The 15,562-nt window shown below is 44.5% G+C and overlaps 1 long non-coding RNA gene across 1 annotated transcript; it reads right to left on the minus strand.

Annotated features, from left to right (window-relative positions):
* Positions 1–1,557: 1,557 nt before the first annotated feature.
* On the minus strand, positions 1,558–10,791 carry LOC104994070. Its single transcript, XR_825906.1, has 3 exons — positions 10,717–10,791; positions 10,467–10,565; positions 1,558–1,924 (listed from the first exon to the last, which is right to left on the minus strand). It is a non-coding gene; the product is annotated as an uncharacterized LOC104994070 (long non-coding RNA).
* Between the last annotated feature and the right edge of the window lie 4,771 nt (positions 10,792–15,562).

Genomic DNA, 15,562 nt, shown 5'->3' on the forward strand with positions numbered 1-15,562 from the left:
CCGCCAGGCTCCTCTGTCCATGGGATTTTCCAGGCAAGAATACTGGAGTGGGTTGCCATTCCCTTCTCCAGGGGATCTTCCTGGCCCAGGGATTAAACCCAGGTCTCCTGCTTGACAGGTGAATTCTTTACCACTGAGCCACCAGGGAAGCCTGCCATGATTTGTAGGGCTTGCCAATTTCTGGGGTGTAAATGCTCCCTTGAGGCTAGTTTCAGGCCCTGACATGTCACTGAAAGTGTGGTCAGGAAGAGACTCCTCGGACCAACTGTGGTGAGCATCCCTTCTGCTCGGGTACCAGGGAATCACAGATGACGTGAATGCAAGTTAAAAGACCACAGTACTCAACCCTCGCAAGAAACAGAACCAAACACCAGCCCAGCCGCTGGCCAAAGTTTGTTTATTCAACTGACAATATTTATTGAAGTAAACAAAAACCAGGGATAAATCTTAGGGGGAGAAACAGTCCTTTTGACTTTTGCCAAAATACATAATTAACACTGACTCAGTGGACATGAGTTTGAGAAAACGCCAGGAGATAGTGAAGGACAGGGAAGCCTGACGTGCTGCCATCCGTGGAGTTACAAAGAGTCATATGTGACTTAGTGACTGAACAACAACAGTTAACGTAGGTGGGGTGCTTTTCAGTCCAGAAATTGGCAGGATAAACATCACCAGGTAAGCGTAAGCTCAGGGAGACATCATCTCTTGAGATTTTTGTTTGTTTTGGTTTAAAATAACTTCAAGAGGCTTTATAATGCACAAAGCCAGAAAAGAACTTACTAGAAAGGCACCTCAATCTAACTGAGGTCACGTGGAAGGAGTCTCTGCCTCAGATGTGTGGGATCGCTTTGTATGAAGGGTGAAGGGTCATGTGAACCTTCTGGAGTGACTAGCTGGGGTGGGCAGATGTAAACTTCCCCCTCCTGAGAAAAAAACTAAGTCCTTCTGTGAGCAACAGCCTCGTCCCATTGTTCTGCAAAATCCTCACCAAACAATTTCTTTTCATTCCTCTGCTTTGGCCTAGTTGTGTGCAGCTCACATTTTTATTAGGTTTTTTAAATAAACCTGAGATGACTCTCAATGCAAACAGAGAAAGCCTCGGTTACAGTTCATTTGAAAAACCGCTCACTAGAATAGGGGAAGCAAAAACACATTTTTGTATTTATCTAAAAGCAATGGAGCCTCAAACAGTAGTTAAGATTATAATATTCTTGAGGGAGGCAAAATCCTCAATTCCAATATAAACTATACAATTGGTTATCTCTATACTGTTAAGAAAGTGTCCCTGCCAAATGAGCTAAATATACTCTGGACAGCCAGGATCCTTTACAGAACAGCAATCTGAATGAAGGCAAAGAAGAGATAGAAACAGAACACCACCCCCAGACAGTAACCCAAAGCAGAAGACTGTAAACCTACTGGAAATGTGGGTTTAATGTCTCATCCTCCAGGAGCTCATTAGTGACACTGTTGGACTATCGGAGCCTAGATTTATGAGGCTCAAACTTTAGGACTGACAGACACAAAAAGGTGAATGTCCAGCCACAATCCCACTGTGGGAGGTAGGAGTCAGGACCAACCCCAAGTTCAAGCTAAATTGGGTCAGGAGGGCATGCAGATGCTGCCTTATCAAAGCGTTCTTTTCAAAACCTTTCTTTATAAAATAACTTCCACCTCTTGAATTTGAAAGTTACAAGAATTCTATCTTGTACATTTTTCCAGAAACTTGGACATTGAATGAATGGAGGTGAACCTGCTTTTCCAGGTAATGGGGGATAGAACAAGAAAAGATGCAGCCTTGTGTTCCTCACAAGTCAAGGCATGAAGGTCCTGGAGTCCTCTAGTTGATTCCTTCTTCCACCATTTTGAAGTTGTACAATCCTTGGCAAGTTACTTAACCTCTCTGAACCTCAGTTATCCTCATCTGAAAAATAGAGGTAGTAATAAGTACCATCATACGTAATCAGCATTACTGTTGAAATTATTCATTGAGATACACCAGGCACGTGGTGAAGGCTCACCAGTTGTCAGCTATTGGTTCTACATTTCATTGCTCCAGTTCTCCCACATTTTACCATTTCTTCCATGCATATGACAGTCTGCAGCATCCTGGCACCGTGTCAAACTTTAACTGCACATCTTACAATCAATTGAGTCTTGGTTTGATGAAACACAGTGTTGTAATTATCAGTACTATTATTACCAAAGAGATCTGACCATAAAACAATAATGAGACTGCTTTCACGGGCTGTGGACAATAAGCAGCCTTATTATTTTAAAATAGCATGGCACAGACTTCCCGGCTGGAAGACTCTCCTGGGGGCCTCCATGCTGTGGGAAAGAGGGATGGATGTTGCCTTCTAGCAGTAAGTGACTTGCTATAGATCTGTCTTGTCTTAAGCAGCTCAAGATCTGAAAATCTGGATCTCTAATTTAAAAATTAACTAGGAGATCATACTTTAAAATAGAGACCTTCACAAAAGTATCATCCATTTAAAGTAATGTTTCTCAACTCAATTTTTATCACCTCTACCCCTCAAAGATTCTTTTTAGATATTTTTGTCCTAATCACTTCCCAGTGGAATATTAAGACTAAAGACATACTGTATATCTATTTATGTATTATATATCTGTGCTTTGTTCATAAAAAGCTATACAAATTATGCACTAAAAAAGGATTTTTCACCACCCTTTGAGTGCAGAATTACTCCCGTTGAGAGTGCATGCTTTAGAAACAGATCTGAGAGAGCATTTGAAATACTACATGACAGGACAGTTTTATTTGCACTCAATTTTTACATGACATGTCAACTCTGAAAAGAAGGAAACCCAAATACTCCTTGGAAGGAAAGTTATGACCAACCTAGATAGCATATTCAAAAGCAGAGACATTACATTGCCAACAAAGGTCCATCTAGTCAAGGATATGGGTTTTCCGGTGGTCATGTATGGATGTGAGAGTTGGACTGTGAAGAAAGCTGAACGCCAAAGAATTGATGCTTTTGAACTGTGGTGTTGGAGAAGACTCTTGATAGTCCCTTGGACTGCAAGGAGATCCAACCAGTCCATTCTGAAGGAGATCAGCCCTGGGTGTTCTTTGGAAGGAATGATGCTATAGCTGAAACTCCAGTACTTTGGCCACCTCATGTGAAAAACTGACTCATTGGAAAAGACTCTGATGCTGGGAGGGATTGAGGGCAGGAGGAGAAGGGGATGACAGAGGATGAGATGGCTGGATGGCATCACCGACTTGATGGACGTGGGTTTGAGTGAACTCCGGGAGTTGGTGATGGACAGGGAGGCCTGGTGTGTTGCGATTCATGGGGTCGCAAAGAGTCGGACACGACTGAGGGACTGAACTGAACTGAACTGAAGTAGCATATGTGATAAAATGTTCACAGTGAGATGTCCACACCGTGTTCATTACAGGCCAGTGTCTCTAGTTGTTTTTTAGACCATGCTACCTGAGCAATTCACCAGGAAGGTGGGACATATATCAGCTGGATTTGCCTCTACAATTAATGTCAACTTGCCTCAAAGTCAGGTTGACATTTTTTGATATGCATAAGTGTTTATCCACCTCGTGACAAGTAGCCGTGGATCATGTCACTCATTCATATGATAGTTATTAAAATCATTTCTGCAGTAGCTCCCTGATAATTTTCCTTATCTCACCTTGCTTTGTCGCTGAAATCAGCATCCTGGTTAACCATCTTCCTGAATATTTTCTACAGTTTAGCCCCAAGGGCAGGATTCTCTGCATCCCTAATCTCACTGGTCTTGACCAGGATGAAGTTTCTTGGGCCCCAAAGGAAGGAATCTGGAAGCAGCAGAAACAACTGCTTCCTGCTTCTCACTTCCCACTTGCTGCTTCTGGCTTCTCACTTCTCACTTCCGGCTTCCAGTTTTGGCCCAAGCTTCCGGTGCCTCTGCCTAGAGGCAGAGACTTAGTGCAAAGATGGACAGATGATACTCAGGAAATGAGCTCTGTGGAGCTGAAAATCTTTGCACAGGAGGAGGAAAGAACAGAGGCTAAAGGAAGGGGAGGAATGAGGGGAGAGGGAGCCACACACTCTGTGAAGGCAGCAAAGGGAGGGAGCCAGTGGGGAAGAGCCAGGAAAAGGGGTAGTCACCCCACAGGGTAGAACTCCAAGGAAGTTGGACTGGACTCGGGCCTGGGGCTGCAGCCGGGGGAGCCCGGATGCCCCAGCCCCTGCTTGGATTACCCCGTCAGTAGCCCAGAAGTAACCGAGATGACCTGACCCAATCCAGAGACCACTCAGAAGCAGGCTGGGAGGTTGCCCTGGGAACTGCTCCAACCCAGAGCGGGGTCTCCCAGGGACCCAGAGGCTGGGCTCAGGATAGCACCCAGACTCCCCACCCCACCCCCAGTGCCCAGCAGACAGGCAGCTTAGGTGGCTCGTGTCTGAGATGTCGTTTAAAGAGGGTAGGCCCTCCCACTCCACAAGAGGAGAGTGGTTCCTAAAATGTTAATTTTAAAAAGCAGCCTGAGATCATTTTCCCTGAGTTATAGCCCAAGTAGGGGCTCTAGGACACTCAATATGACCATCAGCTCTGTCCTGTCGAACCTCAGGGAAAAGGCCTGAAAGAGCCTTCTCTCCATCCCCGGACTTGAGGGCCTTTGCCCTCCATGGAAGGCAGTATTTGTTCTGATATGGATCTCATCCCTGGTTGCCTTGTCTGGGCCTTACTGATGTAGGCGGGGCCAGCACTGGCCTCATAGCTCCTCTTTCCTTGTGTGATGACCTGCCAGGGTCCCTGACCTAGAACTTGCTTGGCAAAGCTGGAGGTCCTCAAGAATGAGAACTGTGGAGGTTATTGAAAAATGCACCGTTATTCCTGAAAAGAGGGTCCCAGGCCTGGTAACCGTGACCCTGATTTTCCTCCTAATCATAAATAAATGATAGCCTCTTTTTTCTTGTTTTGATTAGTGGAGAGGATCCAGGATGACGAGGGCTGAGAGGTGGACAGGGGCATTGTCAAGGAGTTGAAAGGGCAGAGGAACAGGAAACAAAGACCATCTTGCTGGACTCTGCAATTTCTCCAGGGCTCTGCTCTGCTTCCACCGACTCTCACAAAATAGAGGTGGTGTCGAGGAGTTCATATCATATCTGAAGTCCAGAATCGTGCCGGGCTGACTGAAAACATTGGCAGGAACCACTTGTAGTTTTAAGCTGGTTGATTGCATATTTAATTTAACTCCACTATTGGGGTAAATTCAAAAGTCACTTTGCAGAACTTCACCTGACAAACTAAGGGGGCTGAGACAGGTGAGCTGGTACTGACACAGGATGTATCAAGAGACTGTAGGTGTACTAAGAAAGCAAAAATTAGAAGCTAGAAAGTTGAGCACTGGACAGACTTGGTAGAAGAAGGCTCACACACACACACACACACACATACACCCTTTGTTATCCTGTTTTATTTCCATCATTGCAGTTAACACAACCAGAGCACACTTCATGGGCTTACTTGTTTGTCACCTGTCAATCCACCATTAGAACGCCCCTGAGAGCAGGAACCCTATGTGTCTTGTTCAACTGCAGGGACCCCAGAATCTAGAACACCTGGAGCCAGAGCTCATCACTGTTTGGGAGGGAGGGGAAGGAGGCTAGCAGCTGGGTTCTTGTCCCATAATAGACACTGAAATCAACCACACTGAACAGCCCTGCACAAGTTGGTGATGTCAATCTCCTCCATACGCAGCAGGCCAAGTACAAAACCATGGATGTGGGACAATGACCATCTCTAGAATTCTAAGGTTACCTAAAGGGCAACTGTATAAACCAAAGAGTGTAAGATGGAGAGAAGGAGAGTCCTTCCCAGTTCCAGAGGCTGGAATAAGCCCTGGATAATTCCAAATAATTCCAACCATGATAAACCCGCTTAAGAGGGGAGTTTGTGGTCGGCACTGTACAGTGAGCTGGAAACCCCAGAAATGGTACCAACAGTAGGGTCTTGTCCCCCGGGATACTGAGGCTCACTTTCCTTGGTTTGTAACTTTGCCCTGGTCAACACAGTGGGAATGCATTGCTTAGGGTGATGTATACATAGAGTCCTGGCCCACAATGTGTGCTTAGCCCATATTCTGATGTACTTACGTGGAAGGAACAGAAGCTGTGTGGTCTGTCTTGATGGGACAACAAGCACACTTGACTGGGAGATGTTTCTTTACTCTGAGCATAATAAGCCAGCTCATTTATAGCAAGACTATGTGTAAACCTAGCTCCAGTCTACACCGGGACAACACGTTAAGATGCATATCAGCCAACCGGAGGGTCCAAGAGGTGGACTGTGGTCAGAGGATGCTGGGCATGCACCCAAGGAAAGAACAGGGGTGTGGACCCTGGAAAACTAAGGGCTCAAAAGGGCCTAGAAATCTTATGGAAGCATCTGAAAATGAGGAAAGAATGTAGTCACTCAGGCTACAGAAGGGGAACAAAAAAGTTAGACCAATGAGATAGGGAAGAAAGACCAGCTAAATGCAAAGAGGCTTTGGTAACAATTAGAACACAAAGAAAGCTGAGCACCAAAGAATTTATGCTTTTGAACTGTGGTGTTGGAGAAGACTCTTGAGAGTCCCTTGGACTGCAAGGAGATCCAACCAGTCTATCCTAAAGGAGATCAGTCCTAAATATTCATTGGAAGGACTGATGCTGATGCTGGAACTCCAATATTTTGGGTACCTGATGCAAAGAACTGACTCATTAGAAAAGACCCTAATGCTGGAAAAGATTGAAGGCAGGAGGAGAAGGGGACAACAGAGGATGAGATGGTTGTATGGCATTACCGACTCAATGGACATGGGTTTGAGCAAGCTCCAGGAGCTGGTGAAAGACAGGGAAGCCTGGTGTGCTGTGGTCCATGGGTCTCAAAGAGTCGGACATGACTGAGCGACTGAACTGAACTGAACTGAAAACTTTATAACAATTAACATACAATAGAGAAAAGGATGGCTTCTAGAATTGTTCTGACCTGGACTGGGGCCCTAACCTGCATCTACTACTTCTGAAAGTGAAAAGTCGCTCAGTCATGTCCAACTCTTTGCAACCCCATGGACTATACAGTCCACTGAATTCTCCAGGCCAGAATACTGGAGTGGGTAGCCTTTCCCTTCTCCAGGGGATCTTCCCAGCCCAGGGATCAAACCCAGGTCTCCCGCATTGCAGGCGGATTCTTTACCAGTTAAGCCACAAGGGAAGCCTTAATTCTGAGGTCTTGGCCAAATTACCCAATTTCCTTATGCCTCAGGCTTATTATTTCTAAATTAGGAGACATGACAGCAATTTCTTCAAAGTTTGCTGTGAAAGTTAAAATTGAATAATGCATGTAAGACACTTTGCACAGATAGTAAGTGCCCATAAACATAGCCATGATCATGTTATTATTGTGGAAAATTCAGGACATACTATTATGGGCTATCACCACCCAGCAACCCATGGTTTCTCAACACCTCATTATTGACTGTTGAAGCAGGGAGCTTCTGGAGGAAGTGAAGGGTAAAACTCCAAAGTTTGGAAAAAAGTCAAAGTTGGATCTGTTACCATTCAAAGTATTCAATGGGTTGAATTGTATTCCCCAAAAAGACACGTTAGAGTCCTGACCCCAGTACCTCAGACCATGACTGTATGTGGAGAGAGGGTCTTAAAGGCTGAAATCAAATTAAAATGAGGTCATTAGTGTGGGTCCCAATCCAATAAGATGGGTGTCCCTATAAAAAGGGGACATTTGGACACACACGGGGCAAGACCCTGTTGAGAGACACAGAGAAGACGGCTGTCTACAAGCTGAGGAGAGACTCCTGAAATCAGGTCCTCCTTCCCAGCCTCAGAAGGAACCAGCCTGCAGGCATCTCGAGTCTGGACTGCTGGCCTTCCGAGCTACACGACAGTAAACACCTCTGGTTCAAGCCCGTGAGTCTATATGGTACGTTGTTACGGCGTGTTTGCTCAGTCATGTCTGATTCTTTGCAACCCCATGGACTGTGGCCCGCCTGACTGTTCTGTGCATGGGATTTCCCAGGAAAGAATAGTGAAATGGGTTGTTGTTTCCTCCCCCAGGGGAATCTTCCTAACCCGGGGATCAAACCCACGTCTCCTGTTTCTCCTGCATTGGCAGGTGGATTCTTTACCATTCCGCTACCTGGGAAGCCTGTTAACAGCAGCATAAATAAACTAAAACAGGTCACCACTCACCAAACATATAGGGTGACTTGGTGGGTGGAGATGGCTATGGGCAAACTACCATCCGTCGTAAATACAGACTCCTGGGTGCCAACACCAGCAACTGATCCAACTAGGTCAGGACGGGACTCCAAATCTGCATTTAAAAATCACCCCCAAGGTACAGCAAGGGATGGTCGGTTTAAAGGCACTGGATGGACAAGCTCCAGAGGACTCTTCAGCTCTGTTAACCATCCACATGAAGCAAACATGAGAACGAAGGTGTCTGCACACACATGTGTGTCTGAGTGTGTGTCCACGTGTCCAGGGCTGTGTGCTTTCTAAGCATATACCCATGTTCAGAAAATAGCTTCAAGATTCTGCAGATGAGAATGACCGAAGAAGAGCAGAGCATACAAGTTGAGTTGATTTGTCTTTTCCAGAAGCAGCTTATCTTGGGCCAAGCAGCCCTGGCAGCTGAGTCCTGCTCCCGCTGCCGGCACAGCTCTGGCTGACAGCCACTCAGGCAGCTGCCAGGGGTCTGAGGGGCAGCGGGGTGAGCGGATCCAGCTGGGGTGATGCTGGGGCAGCTGCAGCTGCCCAGTGCCCGCTGCGCACGGCTCCTCTGCAGAGCGCAGGTGCTAGAAGCTGCTGAGCATGACAGCTGTTCCACCAAGTGAGCATGGGTCAAAGCGGGAATGTTTGCAAAGTCCACACCTGTATCTGTGATGTGCCATAGTTTCATTTTCAAAGAAAGAAATAGCAGCAGCTCAATACAAAGTAAGCATTTTTCTGGCATTTTCTTTTGTATAAATATTAGCCAGTTCATATGTATAAGGCCATTTTTCCACAGGAGCTTAGATATTACGTCTATGCATAAAGATAGCTGAAGACCCAGCACACTATGCAAACCTATGAGAGGACAGCGAGCCCCAGCATGTGTTTAAAAATAGGTGGGGATGTCTGAACTCATGTCAAATTAACAGTCTGCTTCTAAAGGGGGATAATTTATTAATAGCTGCATAATATTCTCCAATTGCATTTAACTTAACTAAAGCAGACTGAACAAGTTCTATCAAGCTGAAAGCTATACCATTCCCTCATTCAGCTCTGGGTTGTCGTTTTTTTTTGTTTGTTTGTTTTTTCCTCCTGTGTAATGGTTATCTATAGCTGCATAACAAATTGTCCCCAAAATGTAGCTACTTATTAACAGATGACTGGATAAAGAAGATGTGGTACATATATATAATAGAATATTAGCCATAAAAAAAGCACAAAATAATGCTATTTGCAGCAACATGGATGGATCTAGAGATGATCATACTAAGTGAAGTAAGTCCGACAGAGAAACATAAGTGAAAGTGAAGTCACTCAGTCATGTCCGACTCTTTACGACCCCATGGACTGTAGCCTACCAGGCTCCTCCCTCCTTGGGATTATCTAGGCAAGAGTACTCGAGTGGGTTGCCATTTCCTTCTCCAGTGGATCTTCCCGACCCAGGGATCGAACCCAGGTCTCCTGCATTCCAGGCAGATGCTTTAACCTCTGAGCCACCAGGGAAGCCCTACCCCTTGCAGCTTTTTACATTTAAGAAAAAAGATGCAAAAAGATAATATCATATGATATCCCCATATGTGGAATCTAATTTTTTAATGATACAAATGAATTTATTTACAAAACAGAAATAGGCTCACAGATTTTTAAAACAAACATGGTTACCAAAGAGGAAACACGGGAGGGAGGGATAAATTAGAAGCTGGGGATTAACATACACACACTTCTATATGTAAAATAGATAACTAACAAGAACCTACTGTATAGCACTTGGGAAATCTACTCAATATTCTGTAATGACCTATATAGGAAGAGAATCTGTGCTCGCTTGTAACAGACCACCCCTTGTAGCTTTTTACATTTAAGAAAAAAGGTCTCAGGCTGATAAACCGGAGACAAACAGACCTGATTACTGGGCTACCTGACAGCAGCTCTGTTTTGAAAAAAGGCAAGAAAAAGAAGCAAGCAAGACTCTCACTGCTTTGTTCTTACCATATACCCCGGACTGCGAGCTCCACCTTTGTGATCCCCCCGACTGCCCATGTTGGGGGTGGGGCACAGTTCTTGAGATGTAGCCTGCCGTGTCTTCCCCCCGTGACTGGCAGAGGAATAAAGCCATCTTTCATTCCCTCCAAACTCTGTCTCTGTATTTCTATTCAGCATCGGTTACAGGGAGCCAAGGCTTTGGTGACATGGGCAGAGCTGAAACAGGAAAGAAGCAGCCTTTACCTGATTTCACGTCGTAAAGAAGCCAGTCTGTGCCTAACCCTTGAGGCTGTCTCTCTTGGTGTCATTAAGTGATGCAGTTGACAGGGGTGGGCAAACTTCCTGCAAAGAATCAGACAGTAAACTTTTTTTGGCTTTAAAGACTATATAACCTCTGTCCCAGCTATTCCACCTTACCATGAGAGCACAAAATCAGCATTAAGTAATATGTAAAAGAGTGGGCATAGCTGTGTTCCAATAAAACTTTACTTACCCAACAGGCATCAGGCAAAATTTTGTTCACAGGTGTAGTCAGCCAAACCTTCAGTTGAGAATAGCATATATTCTATTTGGGAATAAAATAAAAATTAGCAGTAAAGGTACAGTAGTGCTAGTATGATCCTATTTTGAACAAAGGTATTTTGGTCACATGTATAAAATGCTTCATCACAAACAGATGCAAATCATATTGAGTCCGTAAGGATAATCACCGTCCAAGTAGAGGACACATAACCGGCGAATTCTCCTGTTGTTTTTCAAGTCGTGTGACAGTTGAATCAATGGGGTGACCATGGGAAGACCTGAAATTACCTGATACTTTCCCTTTGCCATTCTAATAATGAATTTCTACCAAATCAACCAGAAGAGGAGTACTATTTATGTATTTATTTCAGTTAATGATATAACAGAAAAACATTGTGCTGTCCATGAAAATCCTATGTGTTTGGGGGGTACAGATGAAAGACAAAGCACATGATGGAACTTACTAAACCTAAAGCTGAAACTCCAGTACTTTGGCCACCTCATGCCAAGAGTTGACTCATTGGAAAAGACTCTGATGCTGGGAGGGATTGGGGGCAGGAGGAGAAGGGGACGATAGAGGATGAGATGGCTGGATGGCATCATCGACTCGATGGATGTGAGTTTGAGTGAACTCCGGGAGATGGTGACGGACAGGGAGGCCTGGCATGCTGCGATTCATGGGGTCACAAAGAGTCAGACACGACTGAGTGACTGAAGTGAACTGAGAGTGAAGACAGAGGAAGAAGGTTGATGGAGCTCCTTTGAGTCTGAGCACCTGGAAACAGGAGTCAGGCCATTATCACAAGATCAAGGAAGTTTGATGGAATCTTTCTGTTAGGGGGACCACTGACCCAAACTGCCCACCGTGGCCAGGCACAGTAGTAACCACTTACATTAGTTATCTTATGACAGGATGTCCTGGTAAGGAACATGGAGCTAACAAGCTACCACCAACTGGAAGAATGTGGGAAAGATTAAGAGTAGAGAGGAGATTTCAGTCTGTATGTCCTACCAACCTCCAGAATCCTTCTCACTGGAACCCATTTGACTGAGTGATGCATGTGCCACCAGGAAGGACCCTGAGTCAGACTGATTGGTCAGAGACAACCCAGAAACTAAACAATTACCGTAAAGCCTGAGACTGTGAACCATGTGGCAGACCAGTCCTCCTGGGTTCCCCAACCCTACTACTCTCCACTTCGGTGTTCCTCCTCAGTGATGTCTCTTGCTTTGTCAGCGTGTGTTATCTCCTTGGAAAATTCATTTTTGAGCACTAGATAAGAGCTGGCTTCCACAGTGGCTCCGACAGTAAAGAATTTGCCTGCAAGCTCTTGCTCCTTGGAAGGAAAGCTATGACAAACCTAGACAGCATACTAAAAACCAGAAACATCATTTTGTTGGCAAAGGTCCATATCAGTTCAGTTCAGTTTCCCAGTTGTATTCCATTTTTTGCCACCCAATGGACTGCAGCATGCTGGGCTTCCCTATCCATCACCAACTCCTGGAGCCTGCTCAAACTCATGCCCATCGAGTCAGTGATGCCACCCAACCATCTCATCCTCTATCATCCCCTTCTCCTCCTGCCCTCAGTCTTTCCCAGGATCAGGATCTTTTCCAAAGAGTCAGTTCTTCACACCATATGGTCAAATGATGGAGCTTCAGCTTCAGCATCAGTCCTTCCAATGAATATTCAGGACTGATTTTCTTTAGGATGGACTAGTTGGATCTCCTTGCTGTCCAAGGGACTCTCAAGAGTCTTCTCCAACACCACAGTTCAAAAGCATCAATTCTTCAGCACTCAGCTTTATGGTCCAACTCTCACATCCATACATGACTAGTGGAAAAACCATAGCTTTCACTAGATGAACCTTTATAGGCAAAGTAATGTCTCTGTTTTTTAATATACTGTCTAGGTTGGTCATAGCTTTTCTTCCAAGGAGCAAGTCTTTTAATTTCATGACTGCAGTCACCATCTGCAGTGATTTTGGAGCCCAAGAAAATAAAGCCTGTCACTGTTTCCATTGTTTGCCCATCTATTTGCCATGAAGTGATGGGACCAGATGGTATGATCTTTGTTTTTTGAATGTTGAGTTTTAAGCCAACTTTTTCACTCTCCTCTTTCACTTTCATCAAGAGGCTTTTTAGTTCTTCTTCACATCCTGCCATAAGGGTTGTGTTATCTGAATATCTGAGGTTATTGGTATTTCTCCCAGAAATCTTGATTCCAACTTGTGCTTCATCCAGCCTGGCATTTCACGTGATGTACTCTGCATATAAGTTAAATAAGAAGGGTAACAATATACAGCCTTGATGTACTCCTTTCCCAATTTGGAACCAGTCTGTTGTTCCATGTCCAGTTCTAACTGTTGCTTCTTAACCTGTATGCAGATTTCTCAGGAGGCAGGTAAGATGGCCTGATATTCCCACCCCTTGAAGAATTTTCCACAGTTTATTGTGATCCACACTGTCAAAGGCTTTGGCATAGTCAATAAAGCAGAAGTAGATGTTTTTCTGGAACTCTCTTGCTTTTTTAATGATCCAATGGTTGTTGCCAATTTGATCTCTGGTTCCTCTGCCATTTCTAAATCCAGCTTGAACATCTGGAAGTTCATGGTTCATGTACTATTGAAGCCTGGCTTGGAGAATTTTCAGCATTACTTTGCTGGTGTGTGAGATGAGTGCAATTGTGTGGTCATTTGAACATCCTTTGGCATTGTCTTTCTTTGGGATTGAAATGAAACTGACCTTTTCCAGCCACTTCTGAGTTTTCCAAATTGCTGGCATATTGAGTACAGCACTTTCACAGCATCATATTTTAGGATTTGAAATAGCTCTACTGGAATTCCATCACCTCCTCTAGCTTTGTTGGTAATGATGCTTCCTAAGGCCCTTGACGTCCATGTATTCAAAGCTATGGTATTTTCAGTAGTCACATACAGATGTGAGAGTTGGTCCATAAGGAAGACTGAGCACAGAAGAATTGATGCTTTTGATCACAGTGCTGGAGAAGATTCTTGAGAGTCCCTTGGACTGCAAGGAGATCAGACCAGTAAATGCTGGTCTGGAAAGGAAAATCAACCCTGAATACTCATGAGAAGAACTGCTGCTGAAGCTGAAGCTCCAATACTCTCCACCTGATACAAAGAGCCAACTCAGTGGAAAAGATCCTGGTTCTTGAAAAGATTGAAGGCAGAAGGAGAAGGGGGAAACAGAGAATGAGATGGTTGGAAGGCATTACCAACTCAATGGGCATGAGTTTGAGCAAACTCAGGGAGATGATAGTGAAGGACAGGGAAGCCTGACATGCTGCAGTCCAAGGGTTTGCAAAGAGTTAGACGCAACTTAGTAACTAAACAACAACAGATAAGAGCCACTCTCGGACCCTGGAAGGGGTCCTCCTTCTTGCAAAATTTTCACTCATCATTCATCTACATAACCAGGAAAATATTCCAAACAATGGACTAAAGGCTTCCAGTGCTCACTCTTCCATTTCCTCATTTAGACTACACTTTGGAAATCCCAAACATTCAAACTCAGAGTGCCAAGAGGCAGGGGGATTTTTCCTTTAAAAGAGGGTAATAGTGGGTAAAAGTTAGCAGCCTCAGGGGCAGCATCAACCTTACCCTCTTGTGCCTATACATTGTTGCTTTTATTCAGTTGCTCAGTCATGTCTGACTCTTTGCCTTTACATGGGAACCTGTAATGAGACTCATTCACAGCCTCCTGGGATAATATGGGGAGTTGTTTGTAGTCACGGAGCGCTAATACACATAATCAATCAATGTCTTCTCCTCAACTGTGATCAAAAACTGAAGAGATTTAACTTTTAAAAGGGAGACTGATGTGATGTTCATAAATCAGTGAGCTAAACATTAGCCCTCGTAAGTGTCATAAAATCAGTTAATGATCCTTTCTGTGGTGAATACAGTTCTTAATCAGTAATGCCATTACTGTATATGATGCCTCCCTTAAAATGTCTCAGCCAATGCATCTCAACATGCAGCATTCACTTTCTTAACAATCACGTGAAAAAATAAGGGTATATCAGGAATTCAAAAACTGCTGTGGAATTTCAACTTCCTAGCAGGTCCCGAAAAATTATAGAAAAAAAAAAAAGTCAAATGTTTGATGGTTCTCAAACTTTAGCATGAGTGGGAATTAACTGGAAGGCTTGCTAAAATACAGGTTGCTGGGCCCCACCCCAGAATTTCTGACTGAGTAGCTCTAGGGTTGAGAGCTTCCATTTTTGCGAGGTCTCAGGCGATGCAGGTGCTGCTGGTCCGGGGACCACACTTTGAGAATTGTCGACTGAAAAGAATTGCACAAGCTAAAAATTAGAAGATGAGCATTCTGCATCTCTGAATGTTTGGAGACCTCCCTTCTCTTCCTTTTCTTAAGCTTCCTTATTTCCTTTCCATTTATCTACTAGTCAAAACCCCACTCACTGTGCTGATGGTGGAGACATTAACTGAAGTGGTGATTGGGGATGATACAGATAAGAGGTTGAACAGGAAGGATGTGAAGGCAGAGCTCTGGGAACCTGGGCTCATGAAGGGTGAGACTGAGGGGCTGGGACAGAACCCAAGAAACTTCATGGAGCTGGGGACATGGATTTCCAAGGGAAAGAAACTCCTGTTGCACAGAGTTAAATTCCCTGATTTTGGCAGTGTCCGAGTGCTTGTGAGCGAGATACTAGAATTCAATAGTACAAAAGAGCAGGCAAGACTGTCACCTGGAGAAACCAGGGGTAAGCAAAGTGAAAAGCCCCCAAACTGACACAATTTGTTGACTTGAAAAGATCCACAACCTAAAAGCTG

Source organism: Bison bison, unplaced genomic scaffold (genome assembly GCF_000754665.1).
Source record: "Bison bison bison isolate TAMUID 2011002044 unplaced genomic scaffold, Bison_UMD1.0 scf7180017864250, whole genome shotgun sequence".
NCBI lineage: Eukaryota > Metazoa > Chordata > Mammalia > Artiodactyla > Bovidae > Bison > Bison bison.